Source organism: Cydia amplana, chromosome 20 (assembly GCF_948474715.1).
Source record: "Cydia amplana chromosome 20, ilCydAmpl1.1, whole genome shotgun sequence".
Classification (NCBI taxonomy): domain Eukaryota; kingdom Metazoa; phylum Arthropoda; class Insecta; order Lepidoptera; family Tortricidae; genus Cydia; species Cydia amplana.
This window is the reverse complement of record NC_086088.1, coordinates 9,826,012-9,832,842: the sequence shown is the minus strand read 5'-3', so window position 1 is coordinate 9,832,842 and position 6,831 is coordinate 9,826,012. Positions and strand designations below refer to the sequence as shown.

The following is a 6,831-nucleotide window of genomic DNA, read 5'->3' as shown; positions in this document are numbered from 1 at the left end:
TTAAAGTAAAAAGTAACCGATACGATTTTCGTAAATTGTAAAAGCAATTTCAAGATTACAACATTACTAAACATAGTAACATCAGTTAAAAATGCTTACTTGTGTAGTGTTATTTCTATCTGTTAAAAAATAAAATGTTGGTTAAAAAATACCACGAAAATTATAATAGACTTTCACAATTCCAATATATTTATACTAAACCTTTCCTTAGCTAGAGCAAAAATCACATTCTGACTTGTGATCTTATATTTGCTAAATATTACGATGGGCCTTATTTTTTATTTTAACACTAAGGGCCACCACACACTAGCGTCTTGAGCATCGGTGTCTAGTTAGCGCTATGGAAAATGGCGTCGCTGTGCAGTTGCGCCTACGTTGCGTCGAGCAGCAGCCTTAGAGTTTACTAGACCCCGACGCTCGGGAGATGCTAATGTTGAGTGGCCTTAACAAATCAATCATTTTAATGGATTTGACATCCGAAAGTTGGAATTATGAAAAAATAAGGCCCACCTTAATAAATAAATTTAAGGAAACAACTATACATATTTAAGTCGTTAATCAGTAAGTTAATGTAAATAGTGCAGCTTTGACAAGACTACGGTATTTTTCTTACGACTGAAATTAATGTAAATGTTGTAAAAAAGTTCTTTTTTATAGTTGTATGTAAAGGCATTTAGTTTGTGTTGGTACCATTTAATGAAATTATACATACATGGTACGCGCAGCATCGTTTTAGAGTTAGTATATTATATTGTGTGTTAGATAGCATGTAAAAAAATGTATTTCGTTTATTGGTATAAGAACATAAATCAAATAAGGAATCTCAGGTAGAGGTGCGCATATTATCCGATAGCTTCTCCAAAATTCATGCAAATTATTAAGCGCATAACAGTTTTGATTTTTTACAAAGAAATAAAACACATGGCAAAAGTATGGTAATAAATATAAAACGTATTAAAAAATTGATTTTAAGTTAATAAAAAAATCTATCAATATGATAGAAATATCAAAACTAACAGCAAGAAATAATATGTTTGTGTAGTTCAATAATATTGTATTAAATATTCGCTTTCATGTACATACACGTTCGTATGCAAAAATATTATTGCGTCATATGCAATAATAATTGCGTCACAAATCGTATTTCTGCGTCATTTGTTGTAATAATAAATAAATAATTTCCATAATGTTACAAGTACACCCTAAACTGATTTCACTTATTTGGTTTATTTACTATAAATAGATGTATTATTTATTTATATTTGAATAGATAACTGCCAACATTATGCTTCGTTTTATCTCTAGTTTAAGCAAATCCTGCATTGTATGTATGTATAAAATAAAGTAGGATCAAGTCTGCCAGATGTAGGTCCTGTACGCATTTTGATTCAGATTTTTATTTTATGTTTTACTATAATATAATGTAATCTGGGCCATTTTATTTAGAGTTCTACACTACTTTTTATTTTTTTTAATTTTATTGGGATCGAACGGAGTTATCTCTACTCACATTCGTGAGCGCCTTCGATTCTAATACGAGAAAAAAAAGTATTCCAATTTTTTTATTTCCATTCCGTTGCCATTTTTCAGTCTCTGTATGACGATAACGGAATGGAAAAACTGATTTTTTTTTTAAATATTTGGGACACTTTTGTCTCCTATTCAGATCGAAAAAGCTGAGTGATTCTGAGTAGAAATAACATAAAAATCCCAAATCTGAAAAAAGGTACAACTTCAAATAAAATGGCCAACCTAATGATTTCTCTTTGTATACAAAAACGTCGAACAAAAAAGGAAGGAAGGAATTTGATTTTTGTTCTATGAATTGTTTTATTATTTATTCTTTTACATTTTTAAATAAATAAATACGAAATTAAAATTCTTACGATTTTATTATTTCGAGTATAAAATGCAAATTTAAAAGATTTGCTTGTTTCATAACACCACGTAAAATACGAAGTATCCTTTTATATTAAATGTGAATAAAATACACGTTTTTTTTTATTTCTCAAATGTGTCAAAATCACAAGTTTCGCCTACAATTTGGATTTATCGTAATATGTAACACATAATAATTTCATAATATTGTTGATATTTTAAAATACTCTTATTCATGTATGTATAGATGATCTCATTTAATTGGCTTTTTTAATATAGAGAAAAACATAAATGCTAATTTTTTTATTCCACAATCAATTTGTCGAAAATGGCTACCTAAAAGTTACTAGTTAAAGTTTTAATATTGTGTGTTAAATAGTACCCTTTTCAAGTACCTAGTATCTTCATATTAATTAATATCATTCCTATTATATTCTTTAGATTTCTAATTAAAGCCCTATTCTTCTTCTTGTTATTTAAAAAAGATAATTTCTATTTTTTTCTGTATTTTTTGTTAAACCTTCGCTACCTCACTTCCTGCTCACATTTAAAAAAGCAATAATTTATGTAATCCAGTGTATGTCAGTTTATGTCAATTTAGATTTCCCGTTTCCTTCGACTAGAAACATACATATAAATACGTATTATATTTACATAAAAAATAAAATAAATATTAAAAATGAGAGTCGTTCCTAGCCCTCTACTTTTGCTTACGAATTTTTAGGAGGGCATTTCGGATTATTTAGTAATATAATAAAATATGCAATATTTAATTTTTTCAACAGTTTTATGATCATATTTAATATTCTTAAAATAACCGGTAGATTTGCATTTTAATTCTCAAGATATTCGGTATTTGTTTAGAGAAATGCTTTATTTGATATAATGTTGTTATAATAAAATGTGCTCACTTTAGTATGTACAAACCATAATGCAATATATTTTTCTTTATTTTATTTTATCAACAACGTTTTTGTTGTTCAAGTTTTATACAAATTTCGTACAAATGTTTCATTTGTGAATATTTTGAGTCTCTGGCAGCTTATAATATATCCATCATTCATAAAATCAGCCTTAAATATTATATAGTAAAGTCCGTTATACGCTAATTCTGTAGTGGCTTGATCAGAGCATACTGGATTATTATCATTATAAACCAGGGATGTTGCGGATGCAGATTTTTTGACATCCGCGGATGCGGATGCGGATATTTAAAGAGTCACATCCGCGGATGCGGATGTCAAGATTGGGTACTTAGAAAACGTCAAATATTACATTTTTAGTATTTTTTTATTAAAAAAAAAAACGAAACGCTTAGTATTTGAGCAAGAATATAGGTGCATTATATTTAATAAACAGTAACTTGGCCGACTTTTCTGGATCTAAACGATTTCGTTATAGGTAATGACGAAATTACCTAGCACTTACGCCGCCGCTAAGACGTTCCTGTACCGACTTGTTCGACATCCGCATCCGCATAAGCTTCGCATCGATTTTATGCGGATGCGGATGCAGATGCGGATGTTGAAAATAATGCGGAAGTTCCGCTGTTGCGGATGCGGATGCGGATGTTCGCAACATCCCTGTTATAGACGTCAGAATTTCATAGACGTTTGACATTAATGATGACATTGCCCTGCAGAGTTGGCTTGGTCGGACTGTGGTCGTACTATAAGCAGAACTCGGTTAAAGGTACAGATGTAGTGCATAATTGTTTTCCATCGTATTTTCTCGCCAACGTTCGTATTTGTCATGCTACTTCAGTCAACGTCAGTACTTTTTGTACCGAGACTGACTGAAATAGCAAGACACGTCCGTACGTTGCCGTGAAAATACGATGGAAAATATTATGCACTACATCTGTATGCAATTGTGCAGAAGGGCATAAAACTTCGTTTTTTGTTGTAATTTCATTTTTAATAATTTAAATACAGGTCTCTATTGTTTCCCAAAAACTTAAGTCGTACCTAATGTATTGTTTTTCCGCATTTTCGTTAGTCGTAACTTGTTTGGTTTAGAAACGCGTAACTTTTCAGGATTGCCATAAAACAAACCTAACCTATCTACTTATAGGATAACCTTACGAAAATGCTGAAAAGTTAACGGTTCAGTTTTAGGACTAATGATAATATGACAAAGCAATATATTAGGACTTAAAACCTTATGTGAAACAAAGGGACCCCTAAAAATACAGTAGGTACCTATACCTAGCTTAAAATAGTAATACAACATTTACAACCATTCTGTAGTGAGCCTGTATTTTCATGTATATAATAATACGCGTGTTAAATATTAACACGCGTTTTAACCACCCCTTTTTCCAGGTTCTGCCAATAAGAAATGATTTTTAAAATACAGACTGTAATACTTGTATCATATAGCGGTAGAAGCATAGCGGAAAAGTTTGTGTAAGCATACGACATTTATATATAGCCGATACAGATGTAGGTAGTGCATAATTGTTTTCCATCGTATTTTCACGGAAACGTTTCGTACGTTTCCGTGTCTTGCTATTTCATTCAGTCTCGGTACATAAAGTACTGAGGTTGACTGAAGTAGCATGACAAATACGAGAAAACATGTACGATGGAAAACAATTATGCACTACATCTGTACTATAGTTTAAGATGAACGTGTTAAGAGCGTTGTAAATATCCTGACACATAAATTATTGTATTTCATAATAAAATCTCGATCGGTCACTGTGTGGTTTTATTTTTGAAGCAAACTTTATTAAAAAAACGAGTTATTTTTATGTGCATTGGACTAGGTTACATAAGTATTTCATTGTTTTAAACTTAAGTATCACCGGCGCGTCTCACTCCGCGATTTAGTCGCTTTGCTACAGGTAGCTAAAAGTACATCCGTTCGGCCCCATTTTGGGGAAAGCCATAAGCCGCGCGTGGCGCTGTCGCCACCTAGCGGCCATATCTGTGCTGATCGCAACAGACGCGTTTTGTTAGAGAGTGAGTCTTCTGTACTTAGTACTATTATTTATTCTGTGGTACCTATCACATAATAGGTACTAAGTGACAAAATATTACTTGCAGCACGTAAGCGCTGACACATTGCGCTATAGTAATAATGGAGGAATGAAGATCTTGACGATATGCCTAGTTATGTTTATAAACATAAGTTTATGTCAAATATTGATAAACAATTATTGTTTGAAGATGTGAATAGTATTATTTGGTATTATCTTAAACAATACAACATCGACGTGATTTTAGTTTAGCTTTTGAAGTGGGGCGGAAAGGTTTAAAACAAACAAAAAAATCATTCCAGTTTTAGTGTTAGAATTTCTAGTTTTTGTGAGCCATGAAAAAACAATTTATAAAAGTTACTTCTACTGCTAAACTTTTTTAACCAGGTTTGGCTTAGGTCTTCCACTGTGTAACTCGACTCAAGAGGCCTAAATTCGTCTTGGATCCTGATATGAGAGCACAGGTATTTTTTGTTACTTGTTAATCGTAGAAATATCATGGAAATATACCCATATCCAACAGCAACAGTCAAACCTTGGAACGCCAAATAATCATAAGTCTAAGAGGGTCGGTTATATACCTACTTAGTTACTCTTTGGGTCGCTTGCACCAAACTTTGTCATCGTTAAAGAGTTTGCTAAATTTTATTGTACCTATGGCAAGTTTCATAGTAAACCGCCGCGGCGCGCCGGGTGACGTCACAGACTTGTCATTCTCGCGAATTCTATGGGTGACGTCGATCAGTCTTGTCAAGTGCGGATGGTGCAACTTGGAGGATACAACTAAACGGAGTAGCCATTAACAGGCTTTCCCCTCTGTCGAAAATAGGCGGCCAACGGTCATACACAATGTATGGACTGACGTTTATCTGACATGGCTATTTTTACGTTACGCATACATTTGACGTTCCCCTCCCCCGCAAAAATCGGCAGACTGTTTTGTACAGAAAATTACAGACATGACGTCTCCGTTTGATTATATCCTCCAAGTGGTGCAACTAGCACTTAGACGACTTAGATGTTTACACATTTGCGAGTTCGGGTGCGGAAAGACTTCTCTTTCATTCGTTGAAAGGGAGCTCAAACATTCTACGACTCTTCTCTTTACGCACAGACAAGTTTTCACTTCTGTAGTCTATGCGGAAAGAGAAGAGTCGTGAAATGTATGGAATCCAATACATTCTACGACTCTTCTCTTTCCGAACAGACTACTTGTACAGTCACCATCAGATATATCGGAGCGACCCAGGTGTTCACAATATCTGAACACGCACTCTAACGCCCTGACAATAGAGGCGTGTTCAGACATTTATGAGCGCCTTAGCCGCTCCGATATATCTGATGGCGACTGTAACTAATTATTCTGTAGACATTTATGATGAACCTCTACCTTATGGAGGGTAGAGGTACAATATACTCTTTGACTATACCTCTATAGTCTATACTCTTTGCTCTATACCCTTGACATATGGCGTCCGTCACCAAATGTCTAGAAGACATGTAAACATTAAACAAACCCACACATACCGTTATATTTGAATTACTCTACATTTTTTACCCAATGTTACCTTTATTTTATAATAATTTTCTATTTAGTATTGGACTTTATTTTCATAGCAATGCATTTTAGTATTCTGATTTTTATAATAAATTCGTTAAATAGCAGTGACTACATTTGTGCCGAAATTATGGATAAATCCTTCAGAACCCTGGATATATTCGGTAAGAACTACAATAAATTACTAATTCAAATTATTCTATTATTCTATTATTGAGAAATGGTTTACCTAAAGCTAAAGTACCTATCAGTTGATAGAAACCAATGAAGGGAGGGTAAAGATTCTAGCAAGTAGTCTACGAAGCACGCTACATGGGGCTTCTATTTCAAGCACAGATTTTGAAGCATTTGCAAAGAGCCTAATAGGCTAACAATTTCAGCCTTGTTAATACAGTAGGTTAAGAACCAGGAA

At 33.2% G+C, this 6,831-nt stretch overlaps 1 long non-coding RNA gene across 1 annotated transcript; it reads left to right on the top strand.

Annotated features, from left to right (window-relative positions):
* The first annotated feature begins 4,199 nt into the window (after positions 1-4,199).
* On the top strand, positions 4,200-4,578 carry LOC134657644 (uncharacterized). Its single transcript, XR_010097642.1, has 2 exons — positions 4,200-4,326; positions 4,506-4,578. It is a non-coding gene; the product is annotated as an uncharacterized LOC134657644 (long non-coding RNA).
* Positions 4,579-6,831: the final 2,253 nt, after the last annotated feature.